Source organism: Alosa pseudoharengus, unplaced genomic scaffold (genome assembly GCF_046254945.1).
Source record: "Alosa pseudoharengus isolate Yale_2024_CS ecotype anadromous, Long Island Sound unplaced genomic scaffold, YU_APseudo_1.1 YU_APseudo_1.1_scf_1, whole genome shotgun sequence".
NCBI lineage: Eukaryota > Metazoa > Chordata > Actinopteri > Clupeiformes > Clupeidae > Alosa > Alosa pseudoharengus.
Window position 1 is genome coordinate 11,770,005 of NW_027468564.1, and position 19,327 is coordinate 11,789,331.

A 19,327-nucleotide genomic window follows, 5' to 3' on the forward strand; every position below is an offset into this window, starting at 1 on the left:
GGTTTTAACACCATACAGCCTATGCTGCTACATGAGAAGATTCAGGTAGACACCTCCACAACCTCATGTAGTTTTGAGTACATAGGTTATGCAACTGAAAGGGTGTGTCTGGTCAAGTGGTCAGTGGCGTAGGAGCACTACAGGGGAGTATGCTGTCTCCTTTCTACTTCACACTGTACACCTCAGACTTCTAGTACAACTCTGAGTCATGTCACCTACAGAGGTTCTCAGATGATTCTGCAATTGTGGGGTGTGTCAGTGATGGTGAGGAGTACAGGCAACTGGTGGACCGCTTTGTGACATGGTGCAGGAGCAACCACCTTGTCTTGTATGTGGCTATGCACTTACCCTTCCCTCCACTTCTACCACATCTCTTCCAACTATACTTCGACTAGTCCTTAAAATGTAGGCACTCTTATCCTCTAGTTCCCTTTCAAAGGCCCCATTTGTAAGGAACATGCACTTGTGGGATGAGCAGCAGAGCTGAGTATGTAGGTTGCACCCATGAAACGTTTGCCTAATCTTCTCTGCCAATGCCAAACCACGTATTCTGCCATTGACTCGTTTGGTATTTGGTGTATTGGATGATTGACGTTTGAAGAAACAAGACATATTGGCAATTTAACAATTCATTTCACAAACAGAAGCCTCAGTAGCATGTGGAAAAACCACACAGCCACAACAGCCTGGCACCTTCTCCTCAAGCTAATCACCAGCCTGTTCACACACTGCTGGGGGACGGCATCACATCCCATGAGTCCAGAATCTGAAAACATCACTGAACATAACATTCCTCCACATGTTCAGGTTCCAGTGCACGTGCCGACACCAGTGCAAATGGGCCTGACGGTGAAGGGCAGTCATGGCAAGACTCCTGGCTGCCCTATGAGACCGGAGATTGGCTGTGTGCAGTCTGTTCCGGATTGTCTGGGCAGAGAGCTGTCAGCCATATTGTCCTGCAAACCTTGACTGAAAAACTGTAGAAGACAGATTTGGCCTTCAGTTTGGAGATGGTACTAGGGCTCACTCCAAATAATGCCGCAACTTGGTTTTGTGAAACACCAGCTTGAAGTTGCCATCGCAAGGGCCCTATCCAGATCCGTCAAACACGGCATGCCGAATCTTGGAGCAGACACTTACTGACTGTAGCTGTACTTACAGTAATAGGGTCCATGCTTACAGGTGCCGCCAATCAGTCAGGCCTTTGTAGGGGTGACACCAATATTTCATAACACCAACACATTATATTACATGGGATGAAAAAACTTACCTGAGGTTAATTTAACCTTAACCTTGTTGGTCATAAACAGGGTGCAGTCAGTCAGTGGTCAGAACATAGAACACAACTTAAAGAAATCAGTGAGACTTCTTTAAATATGCTTTATTGTGCATTGTACACTGATACATAGGAAAGCAAATAAAAAGAAGGACTCAAGCCCCAGTCAATAAATATAATAAACTCAAACAAGTATCTAGTTACAATTATCAGTATCATTTAAAGAAACTCATTTTTAAGTGGAAAAACAATGGTAGTCACTCAACGTGGAAAAGTTTTGGATGTAATTCTGGAATGTTAAGTTTAAGTGCAAAAATAACGATATTGCTCAAGATGATAGCATATTCCTGCAACTGCTGTCTGCACGCGGAGTGCATGATGTATATTTCATCGAACACCTTTGGTGTGGTAAAATAATCATTGAATAGTAGAGTAGCAGCAATTTGTCAGTGTGGCACAATTACAAAATAGTGCTAATAGATAGATAGATACTTTATTGATGCCCAAGGGGAAATTCAAACTATTAATATGAGATGTTACTCAGTGGGGAACAGTAAACTTTCAATGTGGCGAGTTCATGCGCCAATGATCCGCTGTACTGATGTAACTACCCGTTGCAGTGAACCACAGGATGTGAGGATGTGCAGAATGTGAGGATGCGCAAGATGTGAGGATGTGAGGATGTTGAGGATGATTATGTTAATTGAAGAGCAGTCAGAATTGAAATCCCTGCTCTCCCAACATGTCAGGAGAACCACAGATGAGCGAAATTGGTAGTGGAACACTTCTTTCTGTACATGTTCTGCTGGTCAGGATATCAGGAGCAAATACCTGTGAAAAAGTAGAAGTAGAGGGCTGAATTTAAGATGTGACTGGAACATACAAGACCTTCCCTAAAAACAACAACAACATCAACAAGACCAAGAACAAGAAAAAACATGAACAAGAACAAGGACAACAAGAAAAACAACACCAAGAACAAGAACAAATATAGCTGCAAGCAGCAATGTGGGGGCCAAGCAGTTGAGCAGGAGTTGTCATGGCAACCCAATGTTGCTACATTATACATACACCCAATTAACCACCCGTCCCACACACACACATATACACAGATAAACTTCCTCTCCCACACACCCCAATAACCCCCCATACATATGCACACCTCAAACATCACCAAATGTATTGTGCATAGTCAGGTTGTAGTCACGAGTCCATATACCAAGTTTGGTGTCGATACGAGAAAGTGTTGATAATTATAGCACCCCTAGTGGTCAAAAGTCACCAAATTTATTGTGCGTCCTCAGGTTGTAGTCACGAGTCCATATACCAAGTTTGGTGTTGATACGAGAAAGTGTTGCAAATTATAGCACCCCTAGTGGTCAAAGGTTGCTAAAATTATTGTCTGTCCTCAGGATGAGGTCCCAAGTCCATATACTAAGTTTGGTTTCAATATGTGAAAGCATTGCTGAAATATGAGCCCACTTCATGTGATTATAGCGCCACCTATAGGTCAAAAGTCATCAAATGTATTGAGCCCCCTCCTAATTGGGTCCTGAGGCCCTCTACTGAGTTTGGTGTTGATACGCAAAAGCCTTGCTGAGATCACTTCATTTCCTGTTTGGCGGCTTTGCCGCCAAACGTGATTGGTCGTCACAGGCAAGCGGTTTGGAATATGTCTCCAAAAAGCAATGCGTTTATGAGTCATGGTCTGACGATCATCTGCGTCAAGTTTCGTGAAAATCGGACAAACTTTATGACCTTTGATGCCTTTTAAGTGTTTTTGATGAAATCAAATATGGCGGTCGAATCAATTATGTTGACGTCACATGTTGGCATGTGTCGGCCTAAGGACCTCTCAAGGTATTAACAGATATCACTAATATGCTTTAATTCCAAACACATGACCCGTTACAGGCTAAAACGTAATTTTGCTAATTATAGCGCCACCTATAGGTCAAAAGTCATCAAATTTATTTAGCCTCCTCCTAATTGGGTACTGAGACCCTGTACTGAGTTTGGTGTTGATACGCGAAAGCCTTGCTGAGATTACTTCACTTCCTGTTTGGCGGCTTTGCCGCCAAACTTGATTGGTCACCACGGGCGACGGGTTTTGAATATTGCTCCAAAAAGCAATGCATTTATGAGTCATGGTCTGAAGATCATCTGCGTCAAGTTTCGTGAAAATCGGACAAACTTTGCGAACTTTGATGCCTTTTAGGTGTTTTTGATTAAATCCAATATGGCAGCCTGATCAATTACGTTTACCCCATAAATTGACATCTGCGTTGAGTTCGGTCTCATCCAAGGATTCCAAATATACCTTAATGTTCAAAATGTGGTGTACCATTCAAACGTTATGTGCATAGATGTAATAAAAAATTTGAAATGTTGGTGGCGCTAGAGCACTCAAAGTGCAGACTTGAAACTTTGATAAATTAAAGATATGACTGAACCGAATCAATGTGCCGAATATCCCAACTTTTTACTGTATGGTTTAATGGCAAATTAGCGTTTCGTTATAATAATAATAATAAATATAGCTGCAAGCAGCAATGTGGGGGCCAAGCAGTTGAGCAGGAGTTGTCATGGCAACCCAATGTTGCTACATTATACATACACCCAATTAACCCCCCATCCCACACACAGAAATATACACAGATAAACCTCCTCTCGCACACACTCCAATAGTCCCACACACATACGCATGCCTCAAACATCACAAAATGTATTATGCTTCCTCAGGTTGTAGTCACAAGTCCACATACCAAGTTTGGTGTCAATACGAGAAAGTGTTGATAATTATAGTGACTAGTGGTCAAATGTCACTAAATATATTGAGCGTCTTCAGGATGTGTTCCCGAGTCCATGTACCAAGTTTGGTGTTGATACGAGAAAGTTTTGCTAATTGTAGCGCCCCTAGTGGTCAAAGGTCATTAAATGTATTGTCCTTATTCAGGATGTGGTCCCGAGTCCAGGTACCAAGTTTGGTGTCGAAACGAGAAAGTGTTGCAAATTATAGCACCCCTAGTGGTCAAACGTTGCTAAAATTATTGTCTGTCCTCAGGATGAGGTCCCAAGTCCATATACTAAGTTTGGTTTCAATATGTGAAAGCATTGCTGAAATATGAGCCCACTTCTTGTGATTATAGCGCCACCTATAGGTCAAAAGTCATCAAATTTATTGAGCCTCCTCCTAATTGGGTCCTGAGACCCTGTACTGAGTTTGGTGTTGATACGCAAAAGCCTTGCTGAGATCACTTCACTTCCTGTTTGGCGGCTTCGCCGCCAAACTTGATTGGTCAAGACGGGCGATGGGTTTTGAATATGGGTCCAAAAAGCAATGCGTTTGTGAGTCATGATCTGAAGATCATCTGAACCAAGTTTCATGAAAATCGGATGAACTTTGTGACCTTTGATGCCTTTTAAGTGATTTTGATTAAATCCAATATGGCGGCCAGATCAATTATGTTGACATCACAAAATCACATCTGTCAGCCTTAGGACCTCCCAGAGACATCACTAGTATATTAACATTAACATTAACAGACACCAATAGTAAGTTTTAATTCCAAACACATCACCCGTTACAGGCCAAAATGTAATTTTGCTTATTATAGCGCCACCTATAGGTCAAAAGTCATCAAATTTATTGAGCCTTCTCCTTATTGGGTCCTGACCCCATGTACTGAGTTTGGTTTTGATACGTTAAAGCTTTACTGAGATATTACTTCGCTTCCTGTTTGGCGGCTTCGCCGCCAAACTTGATTGGTCGTCACAGGCAACCGGTTTTGAATATGTCTCCAAAAAGCAATGCGTTTATGAGTCATGGTCTGACGATCATCTGCGTCAAGTTTCGTGAAAATCGGACAAACTTTGCGAACTTTGATGCCTTTTAAGTGTTTTTGATGAAATACAATATGGCGGAAGATCCAACATGGCGGAAATTGACGTCATGGGGTGCGTTGAGTTCGGCCTCATCCAAGACTTCCAAAGATATTGCGATATTCAAAATCGGGCATACGGTTCAAAAGTTAATTGCATGGATGCAATGTCAACTTTGACCCATTGGTGGCGCTAGACTCTCTGTGGTTCAGGCATAAAACTTGCTCAAATTAATTTTTATACTGTCCCGAATCAATGTGCCAAATTTCACAACTTTTTACTGTACGGTTCTATGGGCTGCCATAGACTTCAATGACAGCGGAAAGATGTGTAATAATAATAATAAATATAGCTGCAAGCAGCAATGAGGGGGCCAAGCAGTTGAGCAGGAGTTGTCATGGCAACCCAATGTTGCTACATTATACACACACCCAATTAACCCCCCCTGTCCCACACACACACATATACACAGATAAACTTCTTCCCCCACACACCCCAATAACCCCCCACACATATGCATACCTCAAACATCACCAAATTTATTGTGCGTAGTCAGGTTGTAGTCACAAGTCCACATACCAAGTTTGGTGTCGATACAAGAAAGTGTTGATAATTGTAGCACCCCTAGTGGTCAAAGCTCACTAAATATATTGTGCGTCTTCAGGATGTGTTCCCGAGTCCATGTACCAAGTTTGGTGTCGATACGATAAAGTTTTTCTAATTATAGCGCCCCTAGTGGTCAAAGGTCACTAAATGTATTGTCCTTATTCAGGATGTGGTCCCGAGTCCAGGTACCAAGTTTGGTGTCGATACGAGAAAGTGTTGCAAATTATAGCACCCCTAGTGGTCAAACGTTGCTAAAATTATTGTCTGTCCTCAGGATGAGGTCCCAAGTCCATATACTAAGTTTGGTTTCAATATGTGAAAGCATTGCTGAAATATGAGCCCACTTCTTGTGATTATAGCGCCACCTATAGGTCAAAAGTCATCAAATTTATTGAGCCTCCTCCTAATTGGGTCCTGAGACCCTGTACTGAGTTTGGTGTTGATACGCAAAAGCCTTGCTGAGATCACTTCACTTCCTGTTTGGCGGCTTCGCCGCCAAACTTGATTGGTCAAGACGGGCGATGGGTTTTGAATATGGGTCCAAAAAGCAATGCGTTTGTGAGTCATGGTCTGAAGATCATCTGAACCAAGTTTCATGAAAATCGGATGAACTTTGTGACCTTTGATGCCTTTTAAGTGATTTTGATTAAATCCAATATGGCGGCCAGATCAATTATGTTGACATCACAAAATCACATCTGTCAGCCTTAGGACCTCCCAGAGACATCACTAGTATATTAACATTAACATTAACAGACACCAATAGTAAGTTTTAATTCCAAACACATCACCCGTTACAGGCCAAAATGTAATTTTGCTTATTATAGCGCCACCTATAGGTCAAAAGTCATCAAATTTATTGAGCCTTCTCCTTATTGGGTCCTGACCCCATGTACTGAGTTTGGTTTTGATACGTTAAAGCTTTACTGAGATATTACTTCGCTTCCTGTTTGGCGGCTTCGCCGCCAAACTTGATTGGTCGTCTCAGGCAACCGGTTTTGAATATGTCTCCAAAAAGCAATGCGTTTATGAGTCATGGTCTGACGATCATCTGCGTCAAGTTTCGTGAAAATCGGAGAAACTTTCTGACCTTTGATGCCTTTTAAGTGTTTTTGATGACATCCAATATGGCGGTCGAATAAATTATGTTGACGTCACATGTTGGCATGTTTCGGCCTAAGGACCTCTCAAGGTATTAACAGATATCACTAATATGCTTTAATTCTAAACACATGACCCGTTACAGGCTAAAACATAATTTTGCTAATTATAGCGCCACCTATAGGTCAAAAGTCATCAAATTTATTGAGCCTCCTCCTAATTGGGTACTGAGACCCTGTACTGAGTTTGGTGTTGATACGCGAAAGCCTTGCTGAGATATCACTTCACTTCCTGTTTGGCGGCTTCGCCGCCAAACTTGATTGGTCGTCACAGGCAACCGGTTTTGAATATGTCTCCAAAAAGCAATGCGTTTATGAGTCATGGTCTGACGATCATCTGCGTCAAGTTTCGTGAAAATCGGACAAACTTTGCGAACTTTGATGCCTTTTAAGTGTTTTTGATGAAATACAATATGGCGGAAGATCCAACATGGCGGAAATTGACGTCATGGGGTGCGTTGAGTTCGGCCTCATCCAAGACTTCCAAAGATATTGCGATATTCAAAATCGGGCATACGGTTCAAAAGTTAATTGCATGGATGCAATGTCAACTTTGACCCATTGGTGGCGCTAGACTCTCTGTGGTTCAGGCATAAAACTTGCTCAAATTAATTTTTATACTGTCCCGAATCAATGTGCCAAATTTCACAACTTTTTACTGTACGGTTCTATGGGCTGCCATAGACTTCAATGACAGCGGAAAGATGTGTAATAATAATAATAATAAGAAAAGGTAGAATCACTAAGGGTTGCCGCGCAGCTTCGCTGCTTGGCCCCCAATAAATATAGCTGCAAGCAGCAATGAGGGGGCCAAGCAGTTGAGCAGGAGTTGTCATGGCAACCCAATGTTGCTACATTATACACACACCCAATTAACCCCCCCTGTCCCACACACACACATATACACAGATAAACTTCTTCCCCCACACACCCCAATAACCCCCCACACATATGCATACCTCAAACATCACCAAATTTATTGTGCGTAGTCAGGTTGTAGTCACAAGTCCACATACCAAGTTTGGTGTCGATACAAGAAAGTGTTGATAATTGTAGCACCCCTAGTGGTCAAAGCTCACTAAATATATTGTGCGTCTTCAGGATGTGTTCCCGAGTCCATGTACCAAGTTTGGTGTCGATACGATAAAGTTTTTCTAATTATAGCGCCCCTAGTGGTCAAAGGTCACTAAATGTATTGTCCTTATTCAGGATGTGGTCCCGAGTCCAGGTACCAAGTTTGGTGTCGATATGAGAAAGTGTTGCAAATTATAGCACCCCTAGTGGTCAAACGTTGCTAAAATTATTGTCTGTCCTCAGGATGAGGTCCCAAGTCCATATACTAAGTTTGGTTTCAATATGTGAAAGCATTGCTGAAATATGAGCCCACTTCTTGTGATTATAGCGCCACCTATAGGTCAAAAGTCATCAAATTTATTGAGCCTCCTCCTAATTGGGTCCTGAGACCCTGTACTGAGTTTGGTGTTGATACGCAAAAGCCTTGCTGAGATCACTTCACTTCCTGTTTGGCGGCTTCGCCGCCAAACTTGATTGGTCAAGACGGGCGATGGGTTTTGAATATGGGTCCAAAAAGCAATGCGTTTGTGAGTCATGGTCTGAAGATCATCTGAACCAAGTTTCATGAAAATCGGATGAACTTTGTGACCTTTGATGCCTTTTAAGTGATTTTGATTAAATCCAATATGGCGGCCAGATCAATTATGTTGACATCACAAAATCACATCTGTCAGCCTTAGGACCTCCCAGAGACATCACTAGTATATTAACATTAACATTAACAGACACCAATAGTAAGTTTTAATTCCAAACACATCACCCGTTACAGGCCAAAATGTAATTTTGCTTATTATAGCGCCACCTATAGGTCAAAAGTCATCAAATTTATTGAGCCTTCTCCTTATTGGGTCCTGACCCCATGTACTGAGTTTGGTTTTGATACGTTAAAGCTTTACTGAGATATTACTTCGCTTCCTGTTTGGCGGCTTCGCCGCCAAACTTGATTGGTCGTCTCAGGCAACCGGTTTTGAATATGTCTCCAAAAAGCAATGCGTTTATGAGTCATGGTCTGACGATCATCTGCGTCAAGTTTCGTGAAAATCGGAGAAACTTTCTGACCTTTGATGCCTTTTAAGTGTTTTTGATGACATCCAATATGGCGGTCGAATAAATTATGTTGACGTCACATGTTGGCATGTTTCGGCCTAAGGACCTCTCAAGGTATTAACAGATATCACTAATATGCTTTAATTCTAAACACATGACCTGTTACAGGCTAAAACATAATTTTGCTAATTATAGCGCCACCTATAGGTCAAAAGTCATCAAATTTATTGAGCCTCCTCCTAATTGGGTACTGAGACCCTGTACTGAGTTTGGTGTTGATACGCGAAAGCCTTGCTGAGATATCACTTCACTTCCTGTTTGGCGGCTTCGCCGCCAAACTTGATTGGTCGTCACAGGCAACCGGTTTTGAATATGTCTCCAAAAAGCAATGCGTTTATGAGTCATGGTCTGACGATCATCTGCGTCAAGTTTCGTGAAAATCGGACAAACTTTGCGAACTTTGATGCCTTTTAAGTGTTTTTGATGAAATACAATATGGCGGAAGATCCAACATGGCGGAAATTGACGTCATGGGGTGCGTTGAGTTCGGCCTCATCCAAGACTTCCAAAGATATTGCGATATTCAAAATCGGGCATACGGTTCAAAAGTTAATTGCATGGATGCAATGTCAACTTTGACCCATTGGTGGCGCTAGACTCTCTGTGGTTCAGGCATAAAACTTGCTCAAATTAATTTTTATACTGTCCCGAATCAATGTGCCAAATTTCACAACTTTTTACTGTACGGTTCTATGGGCTGCCATAGACTTCAATGACAGCGGAAAGATGTGTAATAATAATAATAATAATAAGAAAAGGTAGAATCACTAAGGGTTGCCGCGCAGCTTCGCTGCTTGGCCCCCAAATATAGCTGCAAGCAGCAATGAGGGGGCCAAGCAGATTGGGCCAGAGTAGCCACGGCAACAAGATAGAACTCAGCAGACACCCGCGATCAACACTTTCAACAAGTGTCATATCAAAACATAGCTGATTTTGTTGGGCTGAAACAGGGCTGAGTATTGTCACCGCCTCCGCCAGCCAGCCCCCACCACCTAATCACCCCTTCCCGTCCCACCCCGTCCTGCCCCGCCCCACCCTTGCACGCACGCACGCATTAGAATGAACTGGATGGAACATGTTGTCATCAGTTTCACATCAAAAAATAAAAGACTGATAAAACACATCAGCAACTACACATCAAAATGCAATATTGCTAATTGCAGCACCCCCTACAGGTCAAAGGTCACCATATTTTTTGAGCGTCCTCCTAATGGGGTAATGAATATATGTAGTAAGTTTGGTTATGATACAGGGTTGCTGAGATATGAGCTCACTTCCTGTTTGGCGGCTTCGCCGCAAATTTCGATTAGCTGTTACAGCCGAATGCTTCTGTCAATTGTTCCAGAAAGCAATACATTGATAGGTTATGGTCTGAAGATGGTCTCTGCCAATTTTGGTGAGGATCCGCTGAAATTTGTGACCTGCGAAAACTTGTACGTGTTTTTGATTAAATCCAATATGCCGACCGAATCAATTACGATGACATCACAAGTTGACGTGGGTCGGCCTAATGACCTCCAACAGTATTACCAGACACCACTAGTGCGTTTTAATTCTAAGCACAACTGCAGCTACAGGCCAAAAGGCATGTTTCTTAATTACAGCGCCCCCTACAGGTCAAAGGTCACCAGATTTCTTGAGCATTCCCCTGATTGGGTCCTGAGTCCATATACTAAGTTTGGTTATGATAGATTAATGGGTTGCTGAGATATGAGCTCACTTCCTGTTTGGCGGCTTCGCCGCAAAATTCGATTGGCTGTTACGCGCGAATGGTTATAGTTCCGAAGACAAAAAGCAATGCATTAATGAGCCATGGTCTGTAGATGATATCTGTGAAGTTTGGTATCAATTGGACAAAATTTGTGACCTGTGAAGACATTTAAGTTTTTTTGATGAAATCCAATATGGCGGAAAATCCATCATAGCGGAAATTGACGTCATAGGGTGCGTTGAACTCGGCTTGGTCCAAGGATTCCAACGATACACCATTTTTGACAATCGGCCATACTGCTCAAAAGTTACGTGTGTTAACGCACAACCAAATTTGGCCTGTTGGTGGCGCTAGAGCGCTTGAGGTGCCGGCATGAAAATTGGTGAAATGAATTATTGGACTGTCCCCAATTAGTGTGCAAAATTGTATAACTTTTTACCAGACGGTTCTATGGGCTGCCATTGACTTCCATTGCAAAATAATGCGCATCAGCAACTACTGGCCAAAATGCATTTTTGTCAATTATGGTGCCCCCTAGATGTCAAATGTCACCAAATTTCTTGGGCGTCCTCCCGATGGGGTCTGAGGTACATGTACTAAATTTGGTTTTGATACATGAAAGCGTTGCTGAGATATGAGGTCACTTCCTGTTTGGCGGCTTCGCCACAAATTTCAATTGGCTTTTACAGCCGAATGCTACTGTCAATTGTTCCAAAAATCAATGCACTGATAAAGCATGGTCTGAAGATGGTATCTGCCAATTTTGGTGAGGATCTGCTGAAATTTGTGACCTGCAAAAACTTGTACGTGTTTTTGATTAAATCCAATATGGCGGCCGAATCAATTATGATGACATCACAAGTTGGCTTGGGTCGGCCTAAGGACCTCCAACAGTATTATCAGACACCACTAGTGCGTTTTAATTCTATGCACAACAGCAGCTACAGGCCAAAAGGCATGTTTCTTAATTACAGCGCCCCCTAGAGGTCAAAGGTCACCAAATTTCTTGAGCTTCCCCCTAATGGGGACATGAGTCCATATACTAAGTTTGGTTATGATAGATGAATGGGTTGCTGAGATACGAGCTCACTTCCTGTTTGGCGGCTTCGCCGCAAATTTTGATTAGATATTACGGGTGAACGGTTGAAGTTCCGAAGACAAAACACCACAACTTTTGTGAGGCTTGGTCTGAAGATCATGTGTGTCAAGTTTGGTGACGATCGGACAAAATTTGTGACCTGTGAAAAATTAGTTTCACTTTCACTAAAATCCAAAATGGCGGAAAATCCATCATGGCAGAAAATGACGTCATAGAGTGCGTTGAACTCGGCTTGGTCCAAGGATTCCAACGATACTTCATTTTTGACAATCGAGTCAACGGGTCAGAAGTTACGTGCATGAACGCACATCCAACTTTGGCCTGTTGGTGGCGCTAGAGCGCTTGAGGTGCCGGTATGAAACTTGGTGAAATTAAACATGGGACTGTCCCCAATCAGTGTGCCAAATTTCACAACTTTTTACCAGACGGTTCTATGGGCTGCCATAGACTCCCATGGCGGAAGAAAGATGTTAAATAATAATAATAATAGGAAATCATAGAAACACAATGGTTGCCTCGCAGCTTCGCTGCTTGGCCCCCAAATATAACCGCAAGCGGTGATTTACGGGGTCCGAGCAAAACGAACATGATAGCATAGCTTTTTAGTTTTACATATGCTTTGATTGTTTGGGCACAATTGTTCAAAAGAAACGTGATCGGATTTCGGTTATCGGATTTCAGTTACCGGATTTCAGCTATCGGATTGGATCAAATCTTGAAAATGGGTTGTTCAAAGGGAAACAAGGATCCTGAAATTGGATTAGATCACATAATCTATTCTTGGTTTTGATCTGGATAAAACCTTCACTTTGTGTCGTTCAAAACTTTTGAGTTGGATTGGAATAAATTTGATGCATAAAATTAGGATTACCCTGTGCTGTAACATTATAGTGTGCTAACCTCCACAACCCAACAGTATTCTAACAATACTTGATTCTACAGGACTATTTATTTGTTGTGGATAAGATGAAGGGTTTGATAATGGAAGGCAGTGTTTCCCACAGAATTGAATTGTATTTGTGGTGGTGGGTTCTGTGTCGGAGTCAATAAGATAAACAGCATATAATTATACAGTTATACTTGCCTTGCACTACAAGTCCATATTGACAAGTAGCTGTAATGCTGTAATGTTATAGTGTGCTAACCTCCACAACCCAACAGTATTATAATGCTTCAGGTGGGATTTGAACTCTCAACATAAGGATGACCAGTACAAGGCATTATCCCACTAAGCCACTGTCAATCCTACATCTTTGCCAGTCACATTCACATGGTGAAAATGTGTATTGGTAAACACACAAGAAAAACTCCAAGTATACATTTGACAATAAAATGAAGGGCTTTCCTGAAAGAGAACACCTGAAAACGTTTGGAAATTCTGGGACAATTAGACATTTGTAGAGAAGAACAGTAATGGATGAAATATAAATATGATAGACTTAATGATGAAGGAAAAATAGTAAAAAAGAAGTTCCCCTATATGTCTTCGAGTGTGTCGGCATTCTGATTCTTGGCAACTAATGAGTGTGAATGTTGATTGCCTGATGTCATTCAGGTGCTGTTCAATGGTGTGACTCTTCAATAACCAATAGCATGTGCATCTTGAGCCTAAAGCTCTAGCAGGATTCGAACTCTCAACCTAACAAACACCAGCACTAGGCATTATCCCTCTGAGCCACTAACAATCCGACATAATAGGCAGTCACATTCACATGGTGAAAATGTGTGTTGGTAAACACACAAGAAAAACTCCAAGTATACATTTGACAATAAAATGAAGGGCTTTGCTGAAAGAGTACACCTGAAAACTTTTGGATATTCTGGGGCAATTAGACATTTATAGAGAAGAACAGTAATGGATGAAATATAAATATGATAGACTTAATGATGAAGGAAAAATAGTAAACAAAGAAGTTCCCCTATATGTCATAGAGTGTGTCGGCATTCTGATTCTTGGCAACTAATGAGTGTGAATGTTAATTGCCTGATGTCATTCAGGTGCTGTTCAATGGTGTCAATCTTCAATAACCAATAGCATGTGCATCTTGAGCTTCAAGCTCTAGCAGGATTCGAACTCTCAACCTAACAAACACCAGCAGTGTGTAATGAGTGTGAATGTTAATTGCCTGATGTCATTCAGGTGCTGTTCAATGGTGTGACTCAGAAGGCTCAATGGTATGGAGTGATGACACGGAGATGGCAGGTTTCGGTGCAACACAAGTTAACTTTATTTGAGTTTCAATTCATCTGTTCTTTTGTTCTTTACTTGTATGTGTGCTGCATCAAAGAGGAAACAAACAGAAAATGGAGTAATCAGTGAAATGGGGTAAATCAGTACAGATCCCAACTCACAAACAAACCAATTGACATTTGAACAATAAACTGAAATCATATGGCTATTTAAGGTACAACTAAACAATACTTGACATCCCAAGTCAACCAACATCACCTAATCATCTCTCACATGGGACTCCAACACACCAAACCAACAAACAAAGACCTTAACTTTACACATGATGGCAGAGCTACTCTACAAACTGATAAACATCACAAAAGTCATAGTGAGGGTGATTAAAGTGATGACTTACGTTAACTTAAAGACGCACACAGAGCAGGACACACTGGAGTGCTGGGTTGAGATGAACAAAAGAGCGAACTGAGGGCGAGCAAACAATTTATCCTGGTCTGAGCCCCTGCTCCGGAGCTACAAGGTTTCCCAGCAGGTAAACTTTGGAAAGATTTGCAAAGATTTGGAAAAGATTTTTGAAAGACTACAGTCTCAGACCCTCTCACATCTAAAGACAAGTAGTAGAGTTTTAAGTCACAGACTATGATTTTGCAATGACTAGGGATCTTGCAGGGTCACTATTTACAAGACTGCAACACGATTCCTTTAAATTATTACCCATTGTGCAATAGATAAACAGGAACTGAAAATTATAGCCTACTAAACTCAAAGTCGTATTTTCGTGTTTCTGCAGCATTGTTTCATGCGTGACATCCTTAACCGATATAGAGTTGTTCTGTCAAGTGGAAGAGCCGACTAAATATGTATAAGAAATGACAAATATTATAAGAATAACAAATAATTATAGGCTACAGCTTATAATTATACAGTAATACTTGCCTTGCACTACAAGTCCATATTGACAAGTAGCTGTAATGTTATAGTGTGTTAACCTCCACAACCCAACAGCATTCTATTGTAGTATGCTAACATCCACAACCCACTAATGCTTCAAGTGGGATTTGAACTCTCAACCTAAGGATCACCAGTACAAGGCATTATCCCACTGAGCCACTGTCAATCCTACATGTTGGCCAGTCACATTTACATGGTGAAAATGTGTATTGGTAAACACACAAGAAAAACTCCAAGCATGGAGGGGCGATTAGACATTTGTAGAGATGAACACTAATAGATTAAATATAAATATGATAGACTTAATGATGAAGGAAAAATAGTAAACAAAGAAGTTCCCCTGAATGTCATAGAGTGTCTCGGCATTCTGATTCTTGGCAACTGATGAGTGTGAATGTTGATTGCCTGATGTCATTCAGGTGCTGTTCAATGGTGTGAATCTTCAATAACCAATAGTATTCGAGCTAGAGCCTAAAGCACTACCGGGGATTCGAACCCTCAACCTAACAAACACCAGCACTAGGCATTATCCCACTGAGCCACTGACAATCCTACATATTGGGTAGTCACATTCACATGGTGAAAATGTGTGTTGGTAAACACACAAGAAAAACTCCAAGTATATATTTGACAATAAAATGAAGGGCTTTCCTGAAAAAGTACACCTGAAAACTTTTGGATATTCAGGGGCAATTAGACATTTATAGAGAAGAACAGTAATGGATGAAATATAAATATGATAGACTTAATGATGAAGGAAAAATAGTAAACAAAGAAGTTCCCCTATATGTCATAGAGTGTGTCGGCATTCTGATTCTTGGCAACTAATGAGTGTGAATGTTAATTGTCTGATGTCATTCAGGTGCTGTTCAATAGTGTGAATCTTCAATAACCAATAGCATGTGCATCTTGAGCCTAAAGCTCTAGCAGGATTCGAACTCTCAACCTAACAAACACCAGCACTAGGCATTATCCCACTCTGCCACTGACAATCATACACATTCAGCAGTCACATTCAAATGGTGAAAATGTGTGTTGGTAAACACACAAGAAAAACTCCAAGCATGGAGGGGCGATTAGACATTTGTAGAGATGAACACTAATAGATTAAATATAAATATGATAGACTTAATGATGAAGGAAAAATAGTAAACAAAGAAGTTCCCCTGAATGTCATAGAGTGTCTCGGCATTCTGATTCTTGGCAACTGATGAGTGTGAATGTTGATTGCCTGATGTCATTCAGGTGCTGTTCAATGGTGTGAATCTTCAATAACCAATAGTATTCGAGCTAGAGCCTAAAGCACTACCGGGGATTCGAACCCTCAACCTAACAAACACCAGCACTAGGCATTATCCCACTGAGCCACTGACAATCCTACATATTGGGTAGTCACATTCACATGGTGAAAATGTGTGTTGGTAAACACACAAGAAAAACTCCAAGTATATATTTGACAATAAAATGAAGGGCTTTCCTGAAAAAGTACACCTGAAAACTTTTGGATATTCAGGGGCAATTAGACATTTATAGAGAAGAACAGTAATGGATGAAATATAAATATGATAGACTTAATGATGAAGGAAAAATAGTAAACAAAGAAGTTCCCCTATATGTCATAGAGTGTGTCGGCATTCTGATTCTTGGCAACTAATGAGTGTGAATGTTAATTGTCTGATGTCATTCAGGTGCTGTTCAATAGTGTGAATCTTCAATAACCAATAGCATGTGCATCTTGAGCCTAAAGCTCTAGCAGGATTCGAACTCTCAACCTAACAAACACCAGCACTAGGCATTATCCCACTCTGCCACTGACAATCATACACATTCAGCAGTCACATTCAAATGGTGAAAATGTGTGTTGGTAAACACACAAGAAAAACTCCAAGTATACATTTGACAATAAAATGAAGGGCTTTCCTGAAAGAGTACACCTGAAAACTTTTGGATATTCTGGGGCAATTAGACATTTATAGAGAAGAACAGTAATGGATGAAATATAAATATGATAGACTTAATGATGAAGGAAAAATAGTAAACAAAGAAGTTCACCCTATATGTCAGAGTGTGTCGGCATTCTGATTCTTGGCAACTAATGAGTGTGAATGTTAATTGTCTGATGTCATTCAGGTGCTGTTCAATAGTGTGAATCTTCAATAACCAATAGCATGTGCATCTTGAGCCTAAAGCTCTAGCAGGATTTGAACTCTCAACCTAACAAACACCAGAACTAGGCATTATCCCACTCAGCCACTGACAATCATACACATTGAGCAGTCACATTCAAATGGTGAAAATGTGTGTTGGCAAACACACAACATCAAGAAAATTCCTAGCATACATTTGACAATAGAATTAAGGGCTTTATAAAAAAAGAGTACATATCTGAAAATGTGCACTGTTAATGGTATCCACCTAATGATGGTTGTATGGTTGTTATCCAAGAAAAAAAAATTACTCATATAGGAATATAGGTGATATAGGAGAAATGGGCTGAGTGGTCGAACTTTATTGGCCTATATCTCTGAAATGGAACAACGTATCCAAATTCTTTTGATAACTTTTGTGAGGCTTTGTCTAAACATTGTCTGTGAGAATTTTGGTGAAGATTTGATAATTTTTGAAGCCTGTGAAACTTTTTATGATGTTTGGCTTTTCTCTGAAATTGTGGCAAAAGTAAACATTTTTAGAGCATAAGACCAGGGTGAAAAAGATGCATCTGAATGTAGAGATTAATATGATGAAAGAATTTTGAGTCTAGGTGAATCTGGTAAGGAGAAATAAGCGTTTTTGACAAGAGCGCCACCTTTGGGTGCAGTACCCCAAATTTGGGTTATGGGTAGTGGGGGGTACTGGTAACAATACTTGAAAATGTCAAGTTTCTAGGACTTACGGTTTATAGGAATATAGGTGATCTAGGAAAAAAGGCCTAAGTGGTCTAACTTTATTGGCCTATATCTCTGAAATGGAACAAAATATCAAAATTCTGAGCGATAACTTTTGTGAGGCTTGGTCTAAACATTGTCTGTGAGAATTTTGGTGAAGATTCGATTATTTTTGAAGAGTGTGAAACTTTTTATAATGTTTGGCTTTTCCATGAAATTGTGGAAAAAGTAAACATTTGTAGACCATAAGACCAGGGCCAAAAAGATGCATCTGAGTTTAGAGATTAATATTCTGAAAGAATTTTGAGTCTAGGTGAATCTGGTAAGGAGAAATAAGCATAATTAACTTTTTTTTTCAATAGCGCCACCTTTGGGTGCAGTACCCCAAATTTTGGGTTATGGGTAGAGGGGGGTACTGGTAACCATACCTGAAAATTTCAAGAGTTTTGGAGTTACGGTTTAGGCTGCAGTATGACTTTTACAGAATTTTGGCCAAAAAATGAACGGTACAGAAACAATAGGGTTCCTGCAGCTACGCTGCTCGGACCCCTAATAATAAGAATACGTAGAATCACTATGGGTTGCCTCGCAGCTTCGCTGCTTGGCCCCCAAATATAGCTGCAAGCAGCAATGAGGGGGCCAAGCAGTTGAGCAGGAGTTGTCATGGCAACCCAATGTTGCTACATTATACACACACCCAATTAACCCCCCCTGTCCCACACACACACATATACACAGATAAACTTCTTCCCCCACACACCCCAATAACCCCCCACACATATGCATACCTCAAACATCACCAAATTTATTGTGCGTAGTCAGGTTGTAGTCACAAGTCCACATACCAAGTTTGGTGTCGATACAAGAAAGTGTTGATAATTGTAGCACCCCTAGTGGTCAAAGCTCACTAAATATATTGTGCGTCTTCAGGATGTGTTCCCGAGTCCATGTACCAAGTTTGGTGTCGATACGATAAAGTTTTTCTAATTATAGCGCCCCTAGTGGTCAAAGGTCACTAAATGTATTGTCCTTATTCAGGATGTGGTCCCGAGTCCAGGTACCAAGTTTGGTGTCGATACGAGAAAGTGTTGCAAATTATAGCACCCCTAGTGGTCAAACGTTGCTAAAATTATTGTCTGTCCTCAGGATGAGGTCCCAAGTCCATATACTAAGTTTGGTTTCAATATGTGAAAGCATTGCTGAAATATGAGCCCACTTCTTGTGATTATAGCGCCACCTATAGGTCAAAAGTCATCAAATTTATTGAGCCTCCTCCTAATTGGGTCCTGAGACCCTGTACTGAGTTTGGTGTTGATACGCAAAAGCTTTGCTGAGATCACTTCACTTCCTGTTTGGCGGCTTCGCCGCCAAACTTGATTGGTCAA

At 41.0% G+C, this 19,327-nt stretch overlaps 1 pseudogene; it reads right to left on the bottom strand.

The window, feature by feature from the left end:
- LOC143137593 (uncharacterized) overlaps window positions 1–19,327 on the bottom strand; it is a 288,160-nt pseudogene that overhangs the window by 188,675 nt on the left and 80,158 nt on the right.